This window comes from Ascaphus truei, chromosome 9 (assembly GCF_040206685.1).
Source record: "Ascaphus truei isolate aAscTru1 chromosome 9, aAscTru1.hap1, whole genome shotgun sequence".
Classification (NCBI taxonomy): Eukaryota; Metazoa; Chordata; class Amphibia; order Anura; family Ascaphidae; genus Ascaphus; species Ascaphus truei.
In genome coordinates, this window is record NC_134491.1 from 41,591,527 (window position 1) to 41,606,388 (window position 14,862).

General features: G+C 43.2%; 1 long non-coding RNA gene across 2 annotated transcripts; it reads right to left on the bottom strand.

Moving 5' to 3' along the window:
• Nucleotides 1-296: 296 nt before the first annotated feature.
• On the bottom strand, nt 297-7,221 carry LOC142502856 (uncharacterized). 2 transcript variants are annotated; one of them, XR_012803874.1, is made up of 4 exons: nt 7,051-7,221; nt 4,256-5,072; nt 1,136-1,219; nt 297-541 (listed from the first exon to the last, which is right to left on the bottom strand). It is a non-coding gene; the product is annotated as an uncharacterized LOC142502856 (long non-coding RNA). The 2 variants fall into 2 exon arrangements; XR_012803873.1 differs by lacking the exon at nt 7,051-7,221 and adding an exon at nt 6,871-6,930.
• Between the last annotated feature and the right edge of the window lie 7,641 nt (nt 7,222-14,862).

Consider the following 14,862-nt stretch of genomic DNA (forward strand, 5'->3'; position numbering starts at 1 on the left):
TCGCTGCAGATATCCGCGTGTGCAATGTATTTATCTAAACACACAGCCACTAAAGAAGTGGCCCTAAAATGTGTGTGCAAGGAGGCAGCCATCTTAAGTGTGACGGTAAACAACCCTTGTTATAGGTGTTTATGTATCCAGAGCCATCTTAAGAATGTTTGGGGCCTGTACTAAGTGTAAGTTGGGGAACTCACCCACAAAGGTCACATTTAAATTCAAGTACAGTAGGTTTTTATTGAATAACATTCAAAACGTTTATTAAAATTATGCAATATTACTACAAACACACACATTATCTATCTACGTGTCTCAGTTTTATTTGCAAAGTCACAAATAACATGAGCCAATTCGATTTTAGGAAGTATATCTGATTCGTTTGTCAAAAAAGGACGCAGCGTTCAGTCGCGGGTAAAGCAGCGACCGCAGGGCTCGTTAATACATTTCAGCGGTTTCTTTTGCCTTTCCGTTTGTGGCAAATCACGGCTTGGGAAACTCCTAAAGCCGTCTCAATGTTAGGAAATGGTGACTCCAGTCTGTCGCGCTGTAATAGATTTTTGTTGTGCGTTATTTTTAAAATACATTTCCGACACATCAATTAAACTACCTATTCCATAAAAAATGGTAGAAACATCTTTGAATATTTTTTATTTTTTTTTATAAAGTTAGGCTATATAAAATTTAAAGCAATAAACTGTTGTAATCAAATTTAAAAAATTAAATTTCCATATTTTTTTAATTAAGTCACAGTGCGTGTGTTCAGAACTACAAATTACAAACAAATATTTTGGCCATAGTATTTTGGAGCCTCTGAAAGGCCGAGGGCCCTTGGACGGTCCGGCGTCCTGGCCTGCAGCCCACAGCCAATGCCTTAACATGGCATTGTGTATATAAATCTTCCCCAGTGGCATATTTAATTTGTATTGTATGATGGGAAGTCGTAAATGTAAAATGGAATTAGGAGCCAGATAACACGACATGTGATAATAGTCTTTATCCCTTTTAGCACTTACTGCCACCATTACCTCCTCGTGTATTAATGAATCCAGGTCTGAGTTTGCACTACCTTAAACGATATTAACCCTTTGAGTGCAGTGAGGCTTCGGGAGGAGATTGCCGCTGCCCCTCCGGAACTCACCATGATGTGAGGGGTCCGTCGCTGATGATGGAACGGACGGGGTCCTTCTCCCGTACCCCACCGGAGTGCAGAGTGTGGCCTCCCCTACAAAAACAAGCAGTATTATGACATAGCTACTAAATCATGGTGCCCTTAAGAGTGCCAGACCCCGTGGCGTAGTAGCTACGTCTCAATCCCACCCAAAGGGTTAAGGATGGGAACTTTCACTGTTTTGCTTTTGCCAAAAATCGATTCATTTAGGTTTTAGATTTATTTTTACTTTTTTTAAACGAAGGTCTCACATTTTGGAACTTTGAACTTTTTGCGAGTTTTTTTCCCCTAAACTTTCGAACATTGTATTTAAAGAAACAAGAAAAAAAGGAATGGAAAGATGAGCCTTTCTTCGGTTTTGACTCGTATTTCGTTCGGATTCAAAAATGAGTTCCGAAGTTCGATGCGAAGTTTGAATCGAGATTCAGATTGTAACTGTTCGGCTCTGAGTACAAATGCCTGAATTTGCAAAGTTTAGATTTTGAAACCACGAATGTGCCCATCCTTGCAGCAGCCGAGCACACGGAACGCGTCTGCATATCATACTTTAAAAGATGTTATTATTTAGTTCAATCCGACGCTCAGGAGATATGAGCAGTTGAAAAACAAAGTGTTTGGGAGGTCATTTGGTTCAAGTTATTTATGGTGATTAGTTCTGATGTGTGTACATGTTGTGTAATATGTAGGTAAATGGTCCAGACTGGACTATGTTATCCAGGACCGCTCCACTTTCCGAGCCTGGAACATAATTACCGCACGATATCTTATAGCAGCTGCAAATTAGTTTTTTTTGGTAAAATTACAACAAAATACGTTTTTATTTGATATATTTGCTCAGTCTGGAAAATCATTTGTCCATTAAATAAAAAAAAAAGAAATGCTTGAAAATAAAAAATGTAATCATTTGTAAGGAAAGTTTGAAAGAGACCCGATCAGACTCATGATTGCGTGGAAAATTGATGCATTTATGTCGACTAATTCACATTTCTAAGGAAAGGAAACGTACAGTATCATTCATTTAACTGAATGTCATACACAGAGGACCCATGACCAACTTTCCAGGTCTTTTACTACATCAATCCAAAAACAATTCTGGTTTTATAAGTCAATAAAATAGACTAGCATTTTTAGGAGCATGTGAGACGCCAAAGGAGCTGGGAGGACAGTTCTGGGGAAATTACAGTCAATTGAATATAAAACTTTGCCAGATTAAAGATAATAAAAATCCCACTTGTCAGCGCATTCGCGTCTCATACAGGTCTGTAACCCTGCCTTTCCCCATTATCTCTTTAGCATAGAGCGCTTTCACTGCAGCCAGGGATTCTGGGAAATGACATGCAAATGAGCACTCACAGTGTGTCACCTTTTGTAACATGGGATCCCTATAAACGTACGTCAGGTAAAAGAACAAGTACAAACTTGAAGTAAAGAATCACTGAGAGTAATTTAGAGCCGGCAGTGCCAACTTTTCAAGAAATACTCATGAGTATGGAAAATCCTTGTATCTGCATAAATGTGCAACTAGAATTAATGATAAAATACCGATTGTGTTGTAGATCAGTATTTTTCATTTGATCTGCCAAATGTTAACATGCCCCGAACACACGAAAACAAAATGTTCGCAAAATTATTTTCTGAAACACTTAACCTTACGGTTCACTCACAGCTGGAGGGGTTTTGACACTTCTTTTTTTACCCACCATAACTTTTTTAATGCCAGGTTATACAGTGCCCACATACCAGCTTCACAACCAGCAACCAAGCTCCCACTGAGACACACTGAAACAACTGTCTGTGAGTAGGTTACTGGCTCTGCACTTCTTTAACACCGGCTGCGCTGAAAAGTGTGTAATGCAGCCGGCATAAGCTTATAAGGGTCCCATGTTAGAATGGGTGGGAAGTACGGAGTGATTCACTGTGCTCATTTGCATGTCATTACCCAGAATCCCAGGCTGCAGCGGAAGCACTGATTGCGAAGCGATATTGGGGAAAGGCGGTTGCAGACCTGTCTGGGACGTGTGAATACGCCTTTTTGTTTAGAAAAGGATATTTGTTCTTTTCCGTGGGGACTGATTGATGACTTGTTTCTGTATTTTTTCTCACAAACGAGGCCCCTTTAGACCTGTCCCTATTACGAAGGTATAACCTTTATGCGGACGCCCCTCTTTTTCAAGAGAAGATGGGAAAGGGGTGGGTGTTTTGCCCGTGGAAGGGGAGGGCATCTCACCCCAACCATGCAGGGACATAAGACAACAAGGGAAATCTAAGGAAAGTGAAAACCACCCAAATTTCAGGTTACCATGTGAATATTGTTTTGAAGTTGGGAAATTGAGAATGCTTAGGATCCACTGATTTTCACAAAAACATCAATCAAAAAGATATCGTCCTGTACACTTTCTAGTGGTTTAATTTGGTGCTCGCAGGGATTGAGCCTTTACACAATTTTACCAGATGTTTTGCTGAAACAAAATGACACAGCAGTGATTCAGTAACTGCTAGAGATCACACGCCATGTCTCCAAATGCATTTAGGGCAAAATATTCTAAGCAGTGATAAGCCATCAGACACAATACAGAAGGCGTCAGGATGCTGTAAGGGGTCCTATGACTTAGCACCCCTTAGTAAATATGACCTTTGGCATTTTAATGGTGCAGGGATCAGTGCAGCATTGCGCTGCTCGTCCTATCTGTGAGCAAGGACTGAGTATAACTTTAGCACAAGCCACATCTCAAATCCATCTCATTCTTGGCCTGGAGGAGTTTCTGCCCAGCAGACCCGTGGAGCATACTTCCTAGGCTCGCATTTGGAAAATCTTGAACAGATGTATGTAAAGTGCGGAAAAACTATGTGAAAGGCACATTTAGGATTTATGGAGCTGAAAATCAAAAAAGTTATGGAAATTACAGTTTTGATGGACAAAAACTTTGCTGTTAGTAGAGGTTATTTTTTTTTACAGTAAAGTACAATGTTTCAGAGTTCCATAATGCAATACACTTTGTTTTCTCCAATACAATGCTGCAGTTCCCGATGGACCACGCTGTAAAGGTGCCCTGCTGAATATATATTCGTGGAAACACACATACAAAATACCTCCATGGCCTTTCCATCCTCTTCTTTATTTAAACCGTTCAGCCTCCTTGCACACCCTGCGGGTCTCTAGCATTGAAGGGTTTATTGCTGATTTTCCACTAAACGTCAAGAAATCCTAATTAAGTCCTCACTACGATTGCATTGCAGGCCCCACAGCAAAAGTATTTAATGTGAACCATAGAAAATTAATAGTGCTTTTTCTTTCCTTAAAATTGCCTATTTCCTAAACCTTACATGGTCCAGCTACTGTAATAAATATAAATTGCATTTATTATATTTGCATGAATTATTTTTCACCACAATAAAAGGGTTTGATCTCTTAATATTGTCATCGCCAGAGGATCATGCGGACAAAATAGGAGTTAAGTAAGCAATGTTACTGTTGGTTTGAGCACTTTTCCTGTTCATTTGAGATCAGCGTCTTTGTAATAACAGCAGAAAACCCTGGTTCCTGGAAGCGTCTCTAAAATCATTCACCAGGGGGAACAAAATATGCAGACACCGTTCCAGGCTAAATTCCTGCAAAGAGAAGTGACGGGCACACACAGAGAGCCGGGAAGTGGGACGGTACCCTCGGCTGCAGGAGGGGAGAAGCTTTTCCAGTGGAGACACCTGGGCTGAGGAAAGACACCTGTTGAATGAAGCAACTTCCTCAGCTCTTGTGGTTGTATCTTGTTTAAAAGCAAAATGTACTGTGATGAAAAGGGAAACAGAACGGGGAACCGCGTATGTTACTTAAATGAAACAAATCGCATAGTATTCTGACAGTGCTGGCTGCTGGTGAAGAAATCTACAGGGACCCGTCTCTTTTCCTGTCCTGCAATTCAAAGGATATTAGGGAATGTAAAATAAAAGGGGGTTTGCAGAATCCAAAGATAACTTAGCATTCGACATTCACACTGAGATATTTTAACCACACTAAATGGGGCACAAAATGCCCTTGTGTCTTCTGGCACAGCAAGGGTTAAAGCAGCAATGCCACCTGGGATGTTTTTATGATTGTTTTTTTTTACGTAATTGGAACCAGGGCCCTTCCACCCCGGAGCTGAACTGGGATATTTTCAGCTCAACTGACCCCCTGTCACTGAGATAATTACTGCGTTAGATGCACGAGCCGGAGCTCAAGCAACAATATGGCAGTACAAATCTAACATGATCCGCGGGCCAATAGGAAAGTGGAACTTCATATGTTGCGACATCCTATAGGTGGGGCAGCGGCAGCCATATTGAATTCACAATGAGGCACACTGGGAACTAACGCAGTAATTATCTCCGTAACCAGCGGGTCCTCTGAGCTGAAAGTAGCATGGTCCCAATTATGTAAAATAGCAATGTTACCTACCCAGGATTGTTGCTGTGAAGGGGATAAAATGAACCACCATTAATATGGTGCATTGTATATTGTGGCTCATTGTTTCTATATACACTTACAATAATCCCCTGTGGCAGAAAATAAGTTAAAGTATCCAAATATAGTAAATAGTAAAACAAATCTGCATGCAATACAGTAATACAGTCAGGGCCGTCTTAACAGCATTATAGACCCCCGGGCAAAGCAGTGCACTGGGCGCTGCCTACACAACCCCCGCCGTTAATTGCCTCCCGCGAATCCGTTACAATATTCTGCTTCCATAACAGTGCAAGCAATAAAAACGGTGACATTTCTCTGGCGAATGCAGACACGCCAACTCTCCGCTACAAGTCGTTATTTTTCTTCTTCTACCGAGTTAGCGGGAGGGTTGAATGTTGAGGCGGGTGATTGGAAAATTAGTGTTAAATTCTGGTCTACGCCTTCTTGGACTAGGCCTCAGCCACGTCTCTATGCAGAGTATACACATTCTGGCACCTTCCACTAGCACTCCTTACTCCTTGAAGGTTAGCATAAGAACTCTCTCTGGAGCTATCCCAGCCTGAACTCACTCATACTCACTGCTCTACACTATATAGAAGAGCACCCCCCTCCTTCCCTGGGGAGCGGCTGGTAAGCCAGCCTATTGTCATAAGCCCCCCTTACTTCAGTGAGAGGCCAATATAACTTTATTGTTCATACCTGCTGAACAATGTATCATTGACCACACTGAACATTATAATGGATCCCCGCAAGAATCATGCCCACACTGCCCACCTTTATAGGGACTTACAGTGAGGTCAGGGCCAGGAAAAGTTAGTCCAAAGAGACTTGGCTATATATACACCAGCACTGACCAATTTCTGTTCAATAAACTGTGAAGTATTCCAATTTGAACTAATATATGATAAATGTCATGTGCATGAATATGTGTGAATAATTATAAATTGTAAACTAAACTAAATTGTAAACTACGTTTAATTCTATGATGGTGAAGTGCCTAATTAAATACAACCATAAACCTTATAAATGAACAAATGAAATTCACCACATGGAAAAGATGAAATATGGAAGGTAGTCCTTTTATATACAGAAGTTCCTCGCCAATAGGGTTATTATAGGGTCCAGGTGAAGGGAGATCTTGGATGCTTCTTAATGGATACATCAATCCAAATCTCTGACATAAGATCTATAAGAAGTGCGCGCTCCATCGTGTGAAAATGTAACAAAAGTTTTAATTTACTGTGCATAATAGAAACGCACTTACAAGGAACATACAACAAGAGCTTGATTGAAAACCGTCCACAATGCTCCTCACACATTGACATTACCCACAATGCTCCTCACACATTGACATTACCCACAATGCTCCTCACACATTGACATTACCCACAATGCTCCTCACACATTGACATTACCCACAATGCTCCTCACACATTGACATTACCTACAATGCTCCTCACACGTTACCAACAATGAGGCCCCTCCAGCTGTCACTCCCATAGGGTGGCATCCTAGAACCTTTCGGCCGTCGTGTATACTCTGCCAGTGACATCACTGATGACTCGATATAATGTGGGCGTGGCTTCTTTTCTGCAAAGTCACCCTTTACCATGTGATGGGAGAGGGGCATTACCCTGCAGGAGCACACACAATTAACCCATTAGGGTAATTAACCCCTTAACTCAATAGTAGTGCCAAATGGGGGCTACATTAGTATTATGGGGCATCAACTTACCATCCATCCACTGTCCCTCTGGCAGTGAAAGGGTTAAAGAGAAATGCTGAATAGTTGGCGTCTCCAGCAGAGAAGGGGTGAAATTCATTTATATATATTTTTTTCTAACTTGGCAGCTCAGCAAAAATGTTACAAATGGAGATCCTCGGTAACCAATGATTTGCAATATCTGCTTTATTTTCCATCGTCGGTTGCAAAAGTTGTTTCTGGAGTAAAAGTTTTGGCTTTCACCATGTTTAATTGAATATCCAGAGTCACCGCGCTCCAGTGGCTGTTCAGCGGAGTCTTAGGCCTGCAGAGGTGGAAGTGTGCTGGGAGGCCGCGAACGCACCTCTCCATGTGGGTGATGCATCGTGCAGCTGTGACCTCGCTGTCTCAGTCTGTCTTTTCTACGGCATTAATATTGTTTCACTGGAAATCCCCCTCTTCTGCATTGGTCAAAGTGCCATTAACCCCTTCGGAACAAGAGAGGTCAGCAATGTAACATATATGATAACTAAGGTTATAATGTTTGGAGTTAGGTACGTTTTGAGTCTAAATTTAAAAAGCAACGTGTTGCTGGTCCCTGTGGCAGTCAAGGGGTTAACACGAGAACACGCCATATTAGCAGTGTGTGTTTGCTTTGGGTTCTCTTTCCTGCGCTCGCACTTAGATAACAGTGAATCCGTTCACGTATTGCTAGAGAGCACAAGAAGAGGAGGTATCACTGGGCTCAGCTTATGCTGGTTCTGTACGTATCTGCTCTTTGATATCCTAACTGATATGAGTATTTATTTAAGTACTCATATTGTCAGTCTTGTAACAACCGTGGTTTGTAGCATTATGGATTTTGTTTTGTGTTTTCTTTCTAAGAACGAATTTTTTTGTGTTTATTTTGCCATTGAAAGGGTTTTTTATTTGAGTTTATGTTCCTCCAGGCTTCATTTGACCATGAAGAAACATCCAATTACTCAGATATTTTCTTTGGTTTGGCAGTACAAATCATACTGCCATACATCTGTACTTCACTAAAGCATCCATTTCGCCATGAAGCTTAGAATTGCAGCCAAATAACACTGTGCAAAGTTCAAAAAACAGGAACGAAATAACAAAATACACCTATGAAAATAATCAAACTTCTTTCTACTTTTAGATGGCTTAATGCTTGTTTGGTGAGGATGAATGCAATTTTCATTTGCGTAAAACCATCCCACATTTACAAACTTCATTTATTTTAAACGAGCGGCTGGATATCATGTTTCAGAAAGTCGGCCCAAAAATATTTAACCTCTTCGATTCTAGAAGGTCAAAAAGTGAAAGGGTTTATTAACCTTTATCTTGACCTATTGACGTACCTGGCCCACCAAAGGAGCTATTGACTTAGGAGGTAGTCAGAGTAAAAATGCGTGTTATCTTGATGCTGATCTGGCTGACCACTGCATCAGAGAGGCCAGCCCGATGTGAATTAAAGTGGAGCCCTCTTGACTTCTGTTTTTGTCGTTCATTGTCATTCACGGACGTGGTCACTACTGAAGAAAACACATAGCTGGAAATCTGGTGGCACACTGGTGCCACTGGAACCACCACAGGAAAAAGGAAGGCTTAGGTACCCAAACTGCAATTATGTAGTGGATACTAGTGTTATTGACTATGTAACACAGCACCCCCCCTCCCTCCCCCCCCCCCCCCCCGCCTCCAATCCCAGATAGGGACTGGTGTGGGAAATCTATATGCATTACCAGGTGCGTGGTGCTTTACCTGTTAGGTTCACAGGAGGCCTGTGAGAGCCTGGGGTGTATCCTCTGGAATGCTACTCACAATATACAGCCCCTCCACCTGTGCAGGATTCTGGTGTGTAGAATGACCCCTTACACAGGACCCACATATAGTAACCACATACACCAGGTTTTGGTTAAACAGTTTACTACATGCAGAATAGAACATAACACATACATCAACGACAACAACCTTAGTGTCATAGGCCGTAGCCCCACACCATATTTTCCAGAGTCCCAAGTGTCCCAAGAGTCCCCCTCCCACCCGAGTGTGGGACAGCACTGCCCACTAAGATGAGATGAGGGTTGGTGCACTTGGTGTATGATGCAGGTACCTGCCGGGTGTCTCCACCCCCGGACGCACCGATGATCTGGACTGAAGATCCCTTGATCTAAAAGAGTGATCCCACGTCGTGATCCTCCTCTGTGCTGGTATCCCACGGCAGACGGTTCCACCCCAAGATAGTCTATTATCCTGAGTGGAGTCTGATACCAGACACAATAGCCAGAGTTGCGCAGTGTAGCAGCTGTGTCCCTGGATCTCTGCAAATAACTAAAGGGGCAGGGTCCCTACCTAAGGGCCTGTCCCTGTAGCAACCCCAAACTGGTACGTGAGTAGGGGCCTAGCTGGGGCCTAGGGGGTTTTATGGCCTATTGCAGGGGCCACTTGCTCCCTGCACCTACACACCCTCCCCTGTCTGTGTCCCAGCTCCTGACTCACTGACTCAGCGCACAACAATGGATCTTTGCCTTCAGGGGAAGCTATAAGCCCTATTGGCTGCTGTGGCATCAGGTGTATCTCTGCCTCCAAGCTCCCTGGGACTTGTAGTCCCTCACAGACCTTTTTGCATTGGGGCCGCGTGCGCGATCAGTACTCCCTGTATCTGCCCACACATGTAATGGCCGCTGCATCGCCCTAACTGCACATGCGTGAACTGGGGCTGGCCCTGCGCTACGGAGCGCCTCTGCTGCCACTTCTCCCTCACTGAAATGGCCACTGCATCGCTTCTGCGCATGCGCAACACTCCGCGCATGCGCGGATATGAAAAATATGGCGGCGCCCTGCAACGGAGGTCGCTGGAAGCCTCGGGCAACGTGACCGCCCCTGCAACTCCCCGACATACCACGGGGTCCCCATTCTTCAGCAAAAGTAAGGGGAGCCAGGGGGAAGCCTGCTACAACTATAATGAAGAAGCGGGCAATGGAGTCAGGTTTGGGGGACAGGGGAGTATGAGGAGCTCCCTCAGGCATATTAAGTTTGAGGTGACAAAGGACCATCCAGGCACAGATTGCTGATGGGCAATCTGTGATTTATTGAAGGACTGCAGATGTAAGGTCAGGTGAAGATAAATATAGTTGGTCTAGAGATAATAGCTGAAGCCAAAGGAGTTAGTAAGGTTACCCAGCAATAGAGTATCTAGTGAGAACAGTAGAGGACCTAAGACAGAGCCTTGTGTAGCTCCAGCTGAGTATTGTTCCATGCACACACAAGTACTACAAGAAGAGTGTCAGCTCAGCAGCAGCACAGTGTCAGTAGCACAAGAGCAGCCAGGCACAAAAGTACTACTTGGGCAATAATTATTTAATATAAATAATAATAAATAGTACAATAAATACTTGCATTTGGATGGTACAGAAGACTAGTTTAAGCCTAAGGCTGAGTCCCCGCTGGTGCTGAGCGCGCTCATGCTTAGAGCATGAGCGCCGGGTGTCCTGCAACTTGCGGGGGGGCACATTGCGGGCTATCGAGCAAGCGGGAAAGTTTAAAAAATGTGTTTATTAAAGCGCCAAGCGTGTGTGCCCGCACATTTGCACGTGCGCATCGCGTGAGCGGGAACATGCATATATATATATATATGCATGTAACCGCGCCAAGCTCAGCGCCAGCGGGGACTCAGCCTAAGGGACTCCGAAGAGGATGATGATGATAAAGACGGAACCTTTAAAAAGTTCAATCTCTACTTCTCATGCATGAACACAGTATGCACAGCCAGGGGCACATGAACCTACTCTAGCATTTCTACGGAAATACACCTGGCACATATAACATACATACAACCTAAATTAATTATTGTTACCACATTAAAACATATTTTATTACATAGCACATTTCACTCCTAACTATAACCGGAAAAGCAAAGTTACTCTCTGCAGGTGCATAGCACGATTAAGTGGTTGAACACATTAAACAGTAAAACAAATACACGACTTCCATAACTTCACATGGCTGTTTACTGTCACACACACCATGTCCCTTTACACATTTTCCTATCAATAATGGCCACAAACTGTAAAGGCGAAAAATCTTTTTCAAAGTTCCCGAGGTCTTGAGGGACCAGAACCCTGCAGAGAGTGGAAGCTGTCCTGGCTGAGGCCTGAGATGTAAGGAGAGGCAGGGGAGCGTATAGCCTTAAAAGTGAGGGGTGGGGGGGAATTTTGTGTGTAGTACGGGATTTGATAGGAAGCCAGGAGAGGGATTTCAGCAGGGGAGACACTGAGACAGATTTAGGAAACGTAATGTGATTCAAGCAGCAGCATTAAAGATAGATTGTAGGGGAGACAGGTGAGAGGCAGGAAGGCCGGACAGCAGGAGGTTACAATAGTCAAGACGGGAGAGAATGAGGGCTGTGTAAGTTATAGCAGTAGAAGAGCGTCAGAGAAAAGGGTGTATCTTTGCAATATTGTGGAGGTGAAAATGACCGGTTTTAGTTAACCTGTGAAGGTGCGAGGAGAATGTGAGGGAGGAGTCAGGTGTGGCCCCTGGGCAGCGTGCGTGTGATACTGGGTGTATGAAAGTACTTCTAACAGTATTGTGGAAGTGAGCTACGATCCCCCCTCCCGCCGTACCCCTGTTTTGGTGAGTTGCGCTGTAATGTTGTATTGTGCCTGGTGACTCCAGTAAAATGAAACCTGCTTGTTTAGCTCCTTCATTCTGTCCGGCGTTGGCGATCCCGGTGTAAATTGTCCAGGTCTCCGGTGACAGTCTCTTTTCTGGTTGAAACGTATTGTAACCCTAAAAGGCCATCTTAATTCCATAGGGGGGTTACATTATTAAGAACGAGCTCCGCAGTCTCTGCTTCAACCGTGATTGTATGCTCTTTCCTCGATGACAATCGAATCAGATATACTTCATAAAATCAAATTTGATGATGTTATTTGTGACTTAGCAAATAAAAAACAGAAAGAGACGCGGAGATAAATACATTTGTGTTTGTAGTAATATTTGCAGAATTTTAATAAAAGTTTTAAATGTTGTTCAATAAAAACATACTGTATTTGTATTTAAATATGACTTTTGTGGGTGGGCCCCCCAATTTAAATTTAGCCCAAGGCCCCAAAAATTATTAAGAGGCCTCTGCTGTCAATAGTACTTTACTTAGCTTGCTATGCAGTACGGATGCAGTGCGGATGCACAGTATGGATGATGCAGTGCGGATGCGCAGTATGGATGCAGTGCGGATGTGCAGTATGGATGCAGTGCGGATGCACAGTATGGATGATGCAGTGGGGATGCAGTATGGATGCAGTGTGGATGCATTACAGATGCAGTATGGATGATATAGTGCAGATGTAGTATGGATACAGTGCGGATGCGCAGTATGTATGCACAGTATGGCTGCAGTGCAGATGCAGTATGGATGCAGTGCAGATGCAGTGCGGATGTGCAGTATGGATGCATTGCAGATGCAGTGCGGATGCGCAGTATGGATGCACACTATGGATGCAGTGCAGATGCAGTATGGATGCAGTGCAGAAGCAGTACAGAAGCAGTACGGATGCGCAGTATGGATGCAGTGCGGATGTGCAGTATGGATGCATTGCAGATGCAGTGCGGATGCGCAGTATGGATGCACACTATGGATGCAGTATGGATGCAGTGCAGAAGCAGTACGGATGCGCAGTATGGATGCAGTGCAGATGTAGTATGGATGCAGTGCAGAAGCAGTACGGATGCGCAGTATGGATGCAGTGCAGATGCAGTGCGGATGTGCAGTATGGATGCAGTGCGGATGCAGTGCGGACGCAGTATGGATGATGCAGTGCGGATGTGCAGTATGGATTTAGTGTGGATGCATTACAGATGCAGTATGGATGATACAGTGCGGATGCAGTATGGATGATACAGTGCAGATGCGCAGTATGGATGCAGCATAGAGGATGCAGTGCGGATGCAGTACGGATGCGCAGTATGGATGCAGTATTCACGGAAATCTGCAGGGATCTTTTTCATTTCAGGAGATATTTTGTTCTCCAATGCAACTACAACACACATCACTGCGAAATGCTCAAAGAACTAGATTGGTCATCACTAGAGTCTAGGCGCAAAGTTCACCTTTCCTGTCTTGCCTTCAAATATTTTCTGGGCAAGCTACCCAGCTACCTGAACAAGCTCCTCACCCCTACCACATGCAGCACCTATCACCTGACATCTGACTCCAAAAGGTCCCAAGGCTCAACAAAGTATCCGTCCGCTCTTCCTTTTACCGTGGATCCCAAAACTGGAACAACCTACAGGAGACTCTCACATCCACCACCAGTTTAAGTTCTTTCAAAACTAAAGCTGCCTCACATTTTAATCTGGTCTGTAACTGTTACATACGCCTATAATATACATCTTCTCTAACTGTGCATGCAATGTCTTGTATATAATGTATACCCTGTTCATTTATGTAACTGTATTTGTAACTATGTATTATTTGTCATATTAACTATGCCCAGGACATACGTGAAAACAAGCGGTAACTCTCAATGTATTACTTCCTGGTAAAACATTTTATAAATAAATAAAATACATTTTTTTTCATTTTTAGATATGGGAAATCTGTGCCTCTCTGCTGATGGAAATCACACGGCATCTCGAGGACGGGACACGCCAGTGAGGAAAGCAGCAAAAACAATGTTTAATACGCAACTGAAATGTAGAGAACAATATTATAGTTTCTTATCCGGGGTTGGAAAGTACAAGCATTTGGTAAAAAAATAAAATGGTACGCGCCCCTGGACAGTATTACAACTTATACGCCATACTGCTTTCTGATATTAAACAAATCCTGCAATATCTCCGTGGAGATTCCTGGCTACAGAATGGCTGCAGAAATCTGATCTCAGGATAATTAGTGAAAAAATCTGCCTGACTTCCCAGCTAAATCCCCCAAACTCCCTTGAAGTCACGACAAGAGAAAAAGCGCCACTGGCTCTAGTAATCTTTATCAGCCAAAAAGAAAATGGGAAATCTACGTTTGTATTTAAACAACAATCGAAGTATTGTACAAAAAGTAGTGATACTGTGCACAAATGCAAGAGATCGAGCTCTTGTTAGCGCCCTGGATGCTACAGTAATTCTGACAGCATTTATGCTTCCAAATGTATTTAAGCAGGGATTTCCCAAAAGCTCCAGCTTTCTACGATAGAGACAAAGGAGCTTCTTAGATGCGCCCATCTTAAATGTGACCGACCGAAAGTATGTATGTATGTATGTATGTATGTATATCTGTATGTATGTATGTATGTATGTATGTCTGTATGTATGTATGTATATCTGTATGTATGTAGGTGTTTTTCTTAAGAGCGTCTTCAGCATTTAACCCCTTTGATGCCAGAAGGGCATGCAGCTCATTGCTAATCAACCATTTTCCTGTCACCCATGGCAGCAAAATGTAACAATTGAATTACAAAAAGAGACAAGTATCTTGATTTATGAGTTTGGAAATGTGTCTTTTAACTCTGGCTAAATGTGAAGGCAATTCCAAGTACAGACAGCTTCCTA